Raw genomic sequence first — 14,527 nt, forward strand, 5'->3', positions numbered from 1 at the left:
ACCATTTCACAAGGGGACAATGTCAAAACGGTTGCGGCAATTCAACAATTGTACGAAGCACAAAACAGAGCTCATTTAACAATGTCACACTGTTCTGCTGCGGAAATCTTTCCCCTGACAGACAAACTCTCCAGGCCACAGTTCCACCCTATCCCAGTCCTAGCCCCTTCGCCTTTCCCTCTGCCTCTGCACTCGCTTTAAACCTGTTCAATCTCTAACCTTTATCCAGTTGTGAAGAAAGGCTACCCACCAGAAAGTCTAACACTGTTTGTCTTTCCAGATGTGCTGCCTGAGTTGCTGCGCATTTCCTGCATTTTCTCTTTTCATTTCAGATTTCCAGCATCCACCATTCGTTTGCTTTTGCACTCACAATGTTGACGGTTCGTCTCCAGGTAGCTACCGTTAGACCCGGTTTCCCAGGCAAAGAGGCTTTTATTGAGGATACTGCCACATGGCAAAAGGCCAATCTGCCCCCATGCCCTTTTAACCGACAGACTAAGCTTGGAATCTCCCACACCTGAGGGGCAGGTTCTGACACACAGTAAACTGCGACCTGGCAGGTGACTCAATCTGGGCTGGGTGGAGCATGACTTGATTGACAAGCCTCGTGCTCTATCAGAACTGGCCGGAGCCAGTGCTCCCCCTTTCGCTACTGGAATGGATATGTGCAGTCAGGATGGTGAACGTCTCTGGTTTTAAGATCTATCGTGCTCGACAGGTATTTTAAATGAACGGCGGGACTGAGTGAGATTGTGTGTGCGTGTCTGAACCGTGTTGTGGGACTGTGTAAGTTTGTGTGTGGCTTTGCAGCGTGTTGTGGGACGGTGTGAGTTTAATGTGTCTCTGAACGGTGTTCTAGGACTGTGTGAGTTTGTCTGCGGGTTTCTGAACCGTTTTGTCGGACTGTGTGAGTTTGTGTGCATGTTTCTGAACCGTGTTGTGGCATTGTGTGAGTTTATGTGTACTTTCTGCTTATTTATTGCTCTCTTACTTTGCTTTGACACATAGAAAAATGTATACACAACACAGATACACACAAATACATTGAGAAGTAACACACGCACACACACACACAAATTTATTCAGAATGATCACACTGATACACCCATAATACTCAAGTGCACAATATTTATATATTTAGAACCTGATATATATTATCAAAATAAAAGGAGATTTACAACTGACACACTCACAATGCATCGCCCTCATAACATCAAGACTCTCAGTTTCGGTAGAACCATCACAGCCACAGCCACAGACACACACACACGCTTTATATTGCCATATGGTCCAGTTTGAAGTTTTAAGAAAAGTCTGCACAACAAAAATTGAAAGAGTTTTCACAAGTTGCCCGTCCTGTTGAGTATTTGCAGCGAATTCCCACTCTCACAGCAGTGATTCTGAGTCACGATGTGTGGAATTGGATTTGAAAACTGAAGAAAATTCAGCGCTTGGTGCTCAGCTGTCACGAGCAATTCCACACCTGCTTTGATCAGCTGTCAGCAGTGGACTGGAACAATGTCAGCCAGGGACTTTTAGTGTACATCAATAAAAGTGAACTTATTTGATGCAGGTAAAATATCATTAAAATGGTCCACCGCATTCAACTTGTTTTCCCTAATCCCAGCGGTGGAACAGTCCCAGATTGTGCAGCCATTGAATGAATTTGCATTGCTTTTTTCGAAGCCCGACCGTCCTTAATATATGGGTTCGACGTCTGTGCATGGTTTTTGCTCATTTCATTGAAAATTGCTTATCATGAATGCATGGAAACAGTCAGGTAATGGATCAGAGCAGCGTTGTTAAATAATCAGGAAAACAAGACACCAATGCAAACACAGAGAGTAGAACAAGCACGTCCAGGGGCGCTAAGTAAAACGCTCAATAATGGCCGACGTCCCTGGGTGGGTTTGAACCACCAACTTTTCAATTAACAGCCGAACGCGCGAGCCAATTCCGCCACAGAGACGACCACAGCAAAATCTCCCAAGACACTGCAAACCAGTGTTTCAATGAATTCGAGTCTCAAGTCGTGTGAGCTGGAGAATCCTGCCAGTCATCAGCTTTTCCAGATCGACGCTGCGGGATGGTATCTGTTTATCTCTGCCATCTGGTGGTACAAATCAAAATTTCTCCCCAGCACTTTTTCCGTCAGTCGGAGAACCATTTCACAAGGGGACAATGTCAAAACGGTTGCGGCAATTCAACAATTGTACGAAGCACAAAACAGAGCTCATTTAACAATGTCACACTGTTCTGCTGCGGAAATCTTTCCCCTGACAGACAAACTCTCCAGGCCACAGTTCCACCCTATCCCACACCTTGCCCCTTCGCCTTTCCCTCTGCCTCTGCACTCGCTTTATACCTGTTCAATCTCTAACCTTTATCCAGTTGTGAAGAAAGGCTACCCACCAGAAAGTCTAACACTGTTTGTCTTTCCAGATGTGCTGCCTGAGTTGCTGCGCATTTCCTGCATTTTCTCTTTTCATTTCAGATTTCCAGCATCCAGCATTCGTTTGCTTTTGCACTCACAATGTTGACGGTTCGTCTCCAGGTAGCTACCGTTAGACCCGGTTTCCCAGGCAAAGAGGCTTTTTTTGAGGATACTGCCACATGGCAAAAGGCCAATCTGCCCCCATGCCCTTTTAACCGACAGACTAAGCTTGGAATCTCCCACACCTGAGGGGCAGGTTCTGACACACAGTAAACTGCGACCTGGTAGGTGACTCAATCTGGGATGGGTGGAGCATGACTTGATTGACAAGCCTCGTGCTATATCAGAACTGGCCGGAGCCAGTGCTCCCCCTTTCGCTACTGGAATGGATATGTGCAGTCAGGATGGTGAACGTCTCTGGTTTTAAGATCTATCGTGCTCGACAGGTATTTTAAATGAACGGCGGGACTGAGTGAGATTGTGTGTGCGTGTCTGAACCGTGTTGTGGGACTGTGTAAGTTTGTGTATGTCTCTGAACCGTGCTGTGGGACCGTGTGAGTTTGTGTGTGGCTTTGCAGCGTGTTGTGGGACGGTGTGAGTTTAATGTGTCTCTGAACGGTGTTCTAGGACTGTGTGAGTTTGTCTGCGGGTTTCTGAACCGTTTTGTCGGACTGTGTGAGTTTGTGTGCATGTTTCTGAACCGTGTTGTGGCATTGTGTGAGTTTATGTGTACTTTCTGCTTATTTATTGCTCTCTTACTTTGCTTTGACACATAGAAAAATGTATACACAACACAGATACACACAAATACATTGAGAAGTAACACACACACACACACACACATTTATTCAGAATGAGCACACTGATACACCCATAATACTCAAGTGCACAATATTTATATATTTAGAACCTGATATATATTATCAAAATAAAAGGAGATTTACAACTGACACACTCACAATGCATCGCCCTCATAACATCAAGACTCTCAGTTTCGATAGAACCATCACAGCCACAGCCACAGACACACACACACGCTTTATATTGCCATATGGTCCAGTTTGAAGTTTTAAGAAAAGTCTGGACAACAAAAATTGAAAGAGTTTTCACAAGTTGCCCGTCCTGTTGAGTATTTGCAGCGATTTCCCACTCTCACAGCAGTGATTCTGAGTCACGATGTGTGGAATTGGATTTGAAAACTGAAGAAAATTCAGCGCTTGGTGCTCAGCTGTCACGAGCAATTCCACACCTGCTTTGATCAGCTGTTAGCAGTGGACTGGAACAATGTCAGCCAGGGACTTTTAGTGTACATCAATAAAAGTGAACTTATTTGATGCAGGTAAAATATCATTAAAATGGTCCACCGCATTCAACTTGTTTTCCCTAATCCCAGCGGTGGAACAGTCCCAGATTGTGCAGCCATTGAATGAATTTGCATTGCTTTTTTCGAAGCCCGACCGACCTTAATCTCTGGGTTCGACGTCTGTGCATAGTTTTTGCTCATTTCATTGAAAATTGCTTATCATGAATGCATGGAAACAGTCAGGAAATGGATCAGAGCAGCGTTGTTAAATAATCAGGAAAAGCAGACACCAATGCAAACACAGAGAGTAGAACAAGCACGTCCAGGGCCGCTAAGTGAAACGCTCAATAAGGGCCGACGTCCCTGGGTGGGCTTGCACCACCAACTTTTCGGTTAATAGCCAAACGCGCTAGCCAATTGCGCCACAGAGATGACCACAGCAAAATCACGCAAGACACTGCAAACCAGTGTTTCAATGAATTCGAGTCTCAGGTCGTGTGAGCTGGAGAATCCTGCCAGTCATCAGCTTTTCCAGATCGACGCTGCGGGATGGTATCTGTTTATCTCTGCCATCTGGTGGTACAAATCAAAATTTCTCCCCAGCACTTTTTCCGTCAGTCGGAGAACCATTTCACAAGGGGACAATGTCAAAACGGTTGCGGCAATTCAACAATTGTACGAAGCACAAAACAGAGCTCATTTAACAATGTCACACTGTTCTGCTGCGGAAATCTTTCCCCTGACAGACAAACTCTCCAGGCCACAGTTCCACCCTATCCCACACCTTGCCCCTTCGCCTTTCCCTCTGCCTCTGCACTCGCTTTATACCTGTTCAATCTCTAACCTTTATCCAGTTGTGAAGAAAGGCTACCCACCAGAAAGTCTAACACTGTTTGTCTTTCCAGATGTGCTGCCTGAGTTGCTGCGCATTTTCTGCATTTTCTCTTTTCATTTCAGATTTCCAGCATCCACCATTCGTTTGCTTTTGCACTCACAATGTTGACGGTTCGTCTCCAGGTAGCTACCGTTAGACCCGGTTTCCCAGGCAAAGAGGCTTTTATTGAGGATACTGCCACATGGCAAAAGGCCAATCAACCCCCATGCCCTTTTAACCGACAGACTAAGCTTGGAATCTCCCACACCTGAGGGGCAGGTACTGACACACAGTAAACTGCGACCTGGTAGGTGACTCAATCTGGGCTGGGTGGAGCATGACTTGATTGACAAGCCTCGTGCTATATCAGAACTGGCCGGAGCCAGTGCTCCCCCTTTCGCGACTGGAATGGATATGTGCAGTCAGGATGGTGAACGTCTCTGGTTTTAAGATCTATCGTGCTCGATAGGTATTTTAAATGAACGGCGGGACTGAGTGAGATTGTGTGTGCGTGTCTGAACCGTGTTGTGGGACTGTGTAAGTTTGTGTATGTCTCTGAACCGTGCTGTGGGACCGTGTGAGTTTGTGTGTGGCTTTCAGCGTGTTGTGGGACGGTGTGAGTTTAATGTGTCTCTGAACGGTGTTCTAGGACTGTGTGAGTTTGTCTGCGGGTTTCTGAACCGTTTTGTCGGACTGTGTGAGTTTGTGTGCATGTTTCTGAACCGTGTTGTGGCATTGTGTGAGTTTATGTGTACTTTCTGCTTATTTATTGCTCTCTTACTTTGCTTTGACACATAGAAAAATGTATACACAACACAGATACACACAAATACATTGAGAAGTAAGACACGCACACACACACATTTATTCAGAATGAGCACACTGATACACCCATAATACTCAAGTGCACAATATTTATATATTTAGAACCTGATATATATTATCAAAATAAAAGGAGATTTACAACTGACACACTCACAATGCATCGCCCTCATAACATCAAGACTCTCAGTTTCGATAGAACCATGACAGCCACAGCCACAGACACACACACACGCTTTATATTGCCATATGGTCCAGTTTGAAGTTTTAAGAAAAGTCTGTACAACAAAAATTGAAAGAGTTTTCACAGGTTGCCCGTCCTGTTGAGTATTTGCAGCGATTTCCCACTCTCACAGCAGTGATTCTGAGTCACGATGTGTGGAATTGGATTTGAAAACTGATGAAAATTCAGCGCTTGGTGCTCAGCTGTCACGAGTAATTCCACACCTGCTTTGATCAGCTGTTAGCAGTGGACTGCAACAATGTCAGCCAGGGACTTTTAGTGTACATCAATAAAAGTGAACTTATTTGATGCAGGTAAAATATCATTAAAATGGTCCACCGCATTCAACTTGTTTTCCCTAATCCCAGCGGTGGAACAGTCCCAGATTGTGCAGCCATTGATTGAATTTGCATTGCTTTTTTCGAAGCCCGACCGTCCTTAATATATGGGTTCGACGTCTGTGCATGGTTTTTGCTCATTTCATTGAAAATTGCTTATCATGAATGCATGGAAACAGTCAGGTAATGGATCAGAGCAGCGTTGTTAAATAATCAGGAAAAGAAGACACCAATGCAAACACAGAGAGTAGAACAAGCACGTCCAGGGGCGCTAAGTAAAACGCTCAATAAGGGTCGACGTCCGTGGGGGGTCTTGAACCACCAACGTTTCGGTTAACAGCCGAACGCGCTAGCCAATTGCGCCACAGAGACGACCACAGCAAAATCACCCAAGACACTGCAAACCAGTGTTTCAATGAATTCGAGTCTCAGGTCGTGTGAGCTGGAGAATCCTGCCAGTCATCAGCTTTTCCAGATCGACGCTGCGGGATGGTATCTGTTTATCTCTGCCATCTGGTGGTACAAATCAAAATTTCTCCCCAGCACTTTTTCCGTCAGTCGGAGAACCATTTCACAAGGGGACAATGTCAAAACGGTTGCGGCAATTCAACAATTGTACGAAGCACAAAACAGAGCTCATTTAACAATGTCACACTGTTCTGCTGCGGAAATCTTTCCCCTGACAGACAAACTCTCCAGGCCACAGTTCCACCCTATCCCAGTCCTAGCCCCTTCGCCTTTCCCTCTGCCTCTGCACTCGCTTTATACCTGTTCAATCTCTAACCTTTATCCAGTTGTGAAGAAAGGCTACCCACCAGAAAGTCTAACACTGTTTGTCTTTCCAGATGTGCTGCCTGAGTTGCTGCGCATTTCCTGCATTTTCTCTTTTCATTTCAGATTTCCAGCATCCACCATTCGTTTGCTTTTGCACTCACAATGTTGACGGTTCGTCTCCAGGTAGCTACCGTTAGACCCGGTTTCCCAGGAAAAGAGGCTTTTATTGAGGATACTGCCACATGGCAAAAGGCCAATCTGCCCCCATGCCCTTTTAACCGACAGACTAAGCTTGGAATCTCCCACACCTGAGGGGCAGGTTCTGACACACAGTAAACTGCGACCTGGCAGGTGACTCAATCTGGGCTGGGTGGAGCATGACTTGATTGACAAGCCTCGTGCTCGATCAGAACTGGCCGGAGCCAGTGCTCCCCCTTTCGCTACTGGAATGGATATGTGCAGTCAGGATGGTGAACGTCTCTGGTTTTAAGATCTATCGTGCTCGACAGGTATTTTAAATGAACGGCGGGACTGAGTGAGATTGTGTGTGCGTGTCTGAACCGTGTTGTGGGACTGTGTAAGTTTGTGTATGTCTCTGAACCGTGCTGTGGGACCGTGTGAGTTTGTATGTGGCTTTGCAGCGTGTTGTGGGACGGTGTGAGTTTAATGTGTCTCTGAAGGGTGTTCTAGGACTGTGTGAGTTTGTCTGCGGGTTTCTGAACCGTTTTGTCGGACTGTGTGAGTTTGTGTGCATGTTTCTGAACCGTGTTGTGGCATTGTGTGAGTTTATGTGTACTTTCTGCTTATTTATTGCTCTCTTACTTTGCTTTGACACATAGAAAAATGTATACACAACACAGATACACACAAATACATTGAGAAGTAACACACGCACACACACACACAAATTTATTCAGAATGATCACACTGATACACCCATAATACTCAAGTGCACAATATTTATATATTTAGAACCTGATATATATTATCAAAATAAAAGGAGATTTACAACTGACACACTCACAATGCATCGCCCTCATAACATCAAGACTCTCAGTTTCGGTAGAACCATCACAGCCACAGCCACAGACACACACACACGCTTTATATTGCCATATGGTCCAGTTTGAAGTTTTAAGAAAAGTCTGCACAACAAAAATTGAAAGAGTTTTCACAAGTTGCCCGTCCTGTTGAGTATTTGCAGCGATTTCCCACTCTCACAGCAGTGATTCTGAGTCACGATGTGTGGAATTGGATTTGAAAACTGAAGAAAATTCAGCGCTTGGTGCTCAGCTGTCACGAGCAATTCCACACCTGCTTTGATCAGCTGTCAGCAGTGGACTGGAACAATGTCAGCCAGGGACTTTTAGTGTACATCAATAAAAGTGAACTTATTTGATGCAGGTAAAATATCATTAAAATGGTCCACCGCATTCAACTTGTTTTCCCTAATCCCAGCGGTGGAACAGTCCCAGATTGTGCAGCCATTGAATGAATTTGCATTGCTTTTTTCGAAGCCCGACCGTCCTTAAGATATGGGTTCGACGTCTGTGCATGGTTTTTGCTCATTTCATTGAAAATTGCTTATCATGAATGCATGGAAACAGTCAGGTAATGGATCAGAGCAGCGTTGTTAAATAATCAGGAAAAGAAGACACCAATGCAAACACAGAGAGTAGAACAAGCACGTCCAGGGGCGCTAAGAGAAACGCTCAATAAGGGCCGACGTCCCTGGGTGGGCTTGAACCACCAACCTTTCGATTAACAGCCGAACGCGCTAGCCAATTGCGCCACAGAGACGACCACAGCAAAATCACGCAAGACACTGCAAACCAGTGTTTCAATGAATTCGAGTCTCAGGTCGTGTGAGCTGGAGAATCCTCCAGTCATCAGCTTTTCCAGATCGACGCTGCGGGATGGTATCTGTTTATCTCTGCCATCTGGTGGTACAAATCAAAATTTCTCCCCAGCACTTTTTCCGTCAGTCGGAGAACCATTTCACAAGGGGACAATGTCAAAACGGTTGCGGCAATTCAACAATTGTACGAAGCACAAAACAGAGCTCATTTAACAATGTCACACTGTTCTGCTGCGGAAATCTTTCCCCTGACAGACAAACTCTCCAGGCCACAGTTCCACCCTATCCCACACCTTGCCCCTTCGCCTTTCCCTCTGCCTCTGCACTCGCTTTATACCTGTTCAATCTCTAACCTTTATCCAGTTGTGAAGAAAGGCTACCCACCAGAAAGTCTAACACTGTTTGTCTTTCCAGATGTGCTGCCTGAGTTGCTGCGCATTTCCTGCATTTTCTCTTTTCATTTCAGATTTCCAGCATCCACCATTCGTTTGCTTTTGCACTCACAATGTTGACGGTTCGTCTCCAGGTAGCTACCGTTAGACCCGGTTTCCCAGGCAAAGAGGCTTTTATTGAGGATACTGCCACATGGCAAAAGGCCAATCTGCCCCCATGCCCTTTTAACCGACAGACTAAGCTTGGAATCTCCCACACCTGAGGGGCAGGTACTGACACACAGTAAACTGCGACCTGGTAGGTGACTCAATCTGGGCTGGGTGGAGCATGACTTGATTGACAAGCCTCGTGCTATATCAGAACTGGCCGGAGGCAGTGCTCCCCCTTTAGCTACTGGAATGGATATGTGCAGTCAGGATGGTGAACGTCTCTGGTTTTAAGATCTATCGTGCTCGATAGGTATTTTCAATGAACGGCGGGACTGAGTGAGATTGTGTGTGCGTGTCTGAACCGTGTTGTGGGACTGTGTAAGTTTGTGTATGTCTCTGAACCGTGCTGTGGGACCGTGTGAGTTTGTGTGTGGCTTTGCAGCGTGTTGTGGGACGGTGTGAGTTTAATGTGTCTCTGAACGGTGTTCTTGGACTGTGTGAGTTTGTCTGAGGGTTTCTGAACCGTTTTGTCGGACTGTGTGAGTTTGTGTGCATGTTTCTGAACCGTGTTGTGGCATTGTGTGAGTTTATGTGTACTTTCTGCTTATTTATTGCTCTCTTACTTTGCTTTGACACATAGAAAAATGTATACACAACACAGATACACACAAATACATTGAGAAGGAACACACGCACACACACACACACATTTATTCAGAATGAGCACACTGATACACCCATAATACTCAAGTGCACAATATTTATATATTTAGAACCTGATATATATTATCAAAATAAAAGGAGATTTACAACTGACACACTCACAATGCATCGCCATCATAACATCAAGACTCTCAGTTTCGATAGAACCATCACAGCCACAGCCACAGACACACACACACGCGTTATATTGCCGTATGGTCCAGTTTGAAGTTTTAAGAAAAGTCTGGACAACAAAAATTGAAAGCGTTTTCACAGGTTGCCCGTCCTGTTGAGTATTTGCAGCGATTTCCCACTCTCACAGCAGTGATTCTGAGTCACGATGTGTGGAATTGGATTTGAAAACTGAAGAAAATTCAGCGCTTGGTGCTCAGCTGTCACGAGTAATTCCACACCTGCTTTGATCAGCTGTTAGCAGTGGACTGCAACAATGTCAGCCAGGGACTTTTAGTGTACATCAATAAAAGTGAACTTATTTGATGCAGGTAAAATATCATTAAAATGGTCCACCGCATTCAACTTGTTTTCCCTAATCCCAGCGGTGGAACAGTCCCAGATTGTGCAGCCATTGAATGAATTTGCATTGCTTTTTTCGAAGCCCGACCGACCTTAATATATGGGTTCGACGTCTGTGCATGGTTTTTGCTCATTTCATTGAAAATTGCTTATCATGAATGCATGGAAACAGTCAGGTAATGGATCAGAGCAGCGTTGTTAAATAATCAGGAAAAGAAGACACCAATGCAAACACAGAGAGTAGAACAAGCACGTCCAGGGGCGCTAAGTAAAACGCTCAATAATGGCCGACGTCCCTGGGTGGGTTTGAACCACCAACTTTTCAATTAACTGCCGAACGCGCGAGCCAATTCCGCCACAGAGACGACCACAGCAAAATCTCCCAAGACACTGCAAACCAGTGTTTCAATGAATTCGAGTCTCAGGTCGTGTGAGCTGGAGAATCCTGCCAGTCATCAGCTTTTCCAGATCGACGCTGCGGGATGGTATCTGTTTATCTCTGCCATCTGGTGGTACAAATCAAAATTTCTCCCCAGCACTTTTTCCGTCAGTCGGAGAACCATTTCACAAGGGGACAATGTCAAAACGGTTGAGGCAATTCAACAATTGTACGAAGCACAAAACAGAGCTCATTTAACAATGTCACACTGTTCTGTTGGGGAAATCTTTCCCCTGACAGACAAACTCTCCAGGCCACAGTTCCACCCTATCCCACACCTTGCCCCTTCGCCTTTCCCTCTGCCTCTGCACTCGCTTTATACCTGTTCAATCTCTAACCTTTATCCAGTTGTGAAGAAAGGCTACCCACCAGAAAGTCTAACACTGTTTGTCTTTCCAGATGTGCTGCCTGAGTTGCTGCGCATTTCCTGCATTTTCTCTTTTCATTTCAGATTTCCAGCATCCAGCATTCGTTTGCTTTTGCACTCACAATGTTGACGGTTCGTCTCCAGGTAGCTACCGTTAGACCCGGTTTCCCAGGCAAAGAGGCTTTTTTTGAGGATACTGCCACATGGCAAAAGGCCAATCTGCCCCCATGCCCTTTTAACCGACAGACTAAGCTTGGAATCTCCCACACCTGAGGGGCAGGTTCTGACACACAGTAAACTGCGACCTGGTAGGTGACTCAATCTGGGATGGGTGGAGCATGACTTGATTGACAAGCCTCGTGCTATATCAGAACTGGCCGGAGCCAGTGCTCCCCCTTTCGCTACTGGAATGGATATGTGCAGTCAGGATGGTGAACGTCTCTGGTTTTAAGATCTATCGTGCTCGACAGGTATTTTAAATGAACGGCGGGACTGAGTGAGATTGTGTGTGCGTGTCTGAACCGTGTTGTGGGACTGTGTAAGTTTGTGTATGTCTCTGAACCGTGCTGTGGGACCGTGTGAGTTTGTGTGTGGCTTTGCAGCGTGTTGTGGGACGGTGTGAGTTTAATGTGTCTCTGAACGGTGTTCTAGGACTGTGTGAGTTTGTCTGCGGGTTTCTGAACCGTTTTGTCGGACTGTGTGAGTTTGTGTGCATGTTTCTGAACCGTGTTGTGGCATTGTGTGAGTTTATGTGTACTTTCTGCTTATTTATTGCTCTCTTACTTTGCTTTGACACATAGAAAAATGTATACACAACACAGATACACACAAATACATTGAGAAGTAACACACGCACACACACACACACATTTATTCAGAATGAGCACACTGATACACCCATAATACTCAAGTGCACAATATTTATATATTTAGAACCTGATATATATTATCAAAATAAAAGGAGATTTACAACTGACACACTCACAATGCATCGCCCTCATAACATCAAGACTCTCAGTTTCGATAGAACCATCACAGCCACAGCCACAGACACACACACACGCTTTATATTGCCATATGGTCCAGTTTGAAGTTTTAAGAAAAGTCTAGACAACAAAAATTGAAAGAGTTTTCACAAGTTGCCCGTCCTGTTGAGTATTTGCAGCGATTTCCCACTCTCACAGCAGTGATTCTGAGTCACGATGTGTGGAATTGGATTTGAAAACTGAAGAAAATTCAGCGCTTGGTGCTCAGCTGTCACGAGCAATTCCACACCTGCTTTGATCAGCTGTTAGCAGTGGACTGGAACAATGTCAGCCAGGGACTTTTAGTGTACATCAATAAAAGTGAACTTATTTGATGCAGGTAAAATATCATTAAAATGGTCCACCGCATTCAACTTGTTTTCCCTAATCCCAGCGGTGGAACAGTCCCAGATTGTGCAGCCATTGAATGAATTTGCATTGCTTTTTTCGAAGCCCGACCGACCTTAATCTCTGGGTTCGACGTCTGTGCATAGTTTTTGCTCATTTCATTGAAAATTGCTTATCATGAATGCATGGAAACAGTCAGGAAATGGATCAGAGCAGCGTTGTTAAATAATCAGGAAAAGCAGACACCAATGCAAACACAGAGAGTAGAACAAGCACGTCCAGGGGCGCTAAGTGAAACGCTCAATAAGGGCCGACGTCCCTGGGTGGGCTTGAACCACCAACTTTTCGGTTAATAGCCAAACGCGCTAGCCAATTGAGCCACAGAGATGACCACAGCAAAATCACGCAAGACACTGCAAACCAGTGTTTCAATGAATTCGAGTCTCAGGTCGTGTGAGCTGGAGAATCCTGCCAGTCATCAGCTTTTCCAGATCGACGCTGCGGGATGGTATCTGTTTATCTCTGCCATCTGGTGGTACAAATCAAAATTTCTCCCCAGCACTTTTTCCGTCAGTCGGAGAACCATTTCACAAGGGGACAATGTCAAAACGGTTGCGGCAATTCAACAATTGTACGAAGCACAAAACAGAGCTCATTTAACAATGTCACACTGTTCTGCTGCGGAAATCTTTCCCCTGACAGACAAACTCTCCAGGCCACAGTTCCACCCTATCCCAGACCTTGCCCCTTCGCCTTTCCCTCTGCCTCTGCACTCGCTTTATACCTGTTCAATCTCTAACCTTTATCCAGTTGTGAAGAAAGGCTACCCACCAGAAAGTCTAACACTGTTTGTCTTTCCAGATGTGCTGCCTGAGTTGCTGCGCATTTCCTGCATTTTCTCTTTTCATTTCAGATTTCCAGCATCCACCATTCGTTTGCTTTTGCACTCACAATGTTGACGGTTCGTCTCCAGGTAGCTACCGTTAGACCCGGTTTCCCAGGCAAAGAGGCTTTTATTGAGGATACTGCCACATGGCAAAAGGCCAATCAACCCCCATGCCCTTTTAACCGACAGACTAAGCTTGGAATCTCCCACACCTGAGGGGCAGGTACTGACACACAGTAAACTGCGACCTGGTAGGTGACTCAATCTGGGCTGGGTGGAGCATGACTTGATTGACAAGCCTCGTGCTATATCAGAACTGGCCGGAGCCAGTGCTCCCCCTTTCGCTACTGGAATGGATATGTGCAGTCAGGATGGTGAACGTCTCTGGTTTTAAGATCTATCGTGCTCGATAGGTATTTTAAATGAACGGCGGGACTGAGTGAGATTGTGTGTGCGTGTCTGAACCGTGTTGTGGGACTGTGTAAGTTTGTGTATGTCTCTGAACCGTGCTGTGGGACCGTGTGAGTTTGTGTGTGGCTTTCAGCGTGTTGTGGGACGGTGTGAGTTTAATGTGTCTCTGAACGGTGTTCTAGGACTGTGTGAGTTTGTCTGCGGGTTTCTGAACCGTTTTGTCGGACTGTGTGAGTTTGTGTGCATGTTTCTGAACCGTGTTGTGGCATTGTGTGAGTTTATGTGTACTTTCTGCTTATTTATTGCTCTCTTACTTTGCTTTGACACATAGAAAAATGTATACACAACACAGATACACACAAATACATTGAGAAGTAAGACACGCACACACACACACACATTTATTCAGAATGAGCACACTGATACACCCATAATACTCAAGTGCACAATATTTATATATTTAGAACCTGATATATATTATCAAAATAAAAGGAGATTTACAACTGACACACTCACAATGCATCGCCCTCATAACATCAAGACTCTCAGTTTCGATAGAACCATCACAGCCACAGCCACAGACACACACACACGCTTTATATTGCCATATGGTCCAGTTTGAAGTTTTAAGAAAAGTCTGTACAACA

At 45.2% G+C, this 14,527-nt stretch overlaps 1 non-coding gene across 1 annotated transcript; it reads right to left on the reverse strand.

Annotated features, from left to right (window-relative positions):
* Positions 1–8,494: 8,494 nt before the first annotated feature.
* Positions 8,495–8,568, reverse strand: trnan-guu (transfer RNA asparagine (anticodon GUU)). The gene has a single exon. It is a non-coding gene; the product is annotated as a tRNA-Asn (tRNA).
* Between the last annotated feature and the right edge of the window lie 5,959 nt (positions 8,569–14,527).

The sequence above is a fragment of the Heterodontus francisci genome, chromosome 22 (genome assembly GCF_036365525.1).
Source record: "Heterodontus francisci isolate sHetFra1 chromosome 22, sHetFra1.hap1, whole genome shotgun sequence".
NCBI lineage: Eukaryota > Metazoa > Chordata > Chondrichthyes > Heterodontiformes > Heterodontidae > Heterodontus > Heterodontus francisci.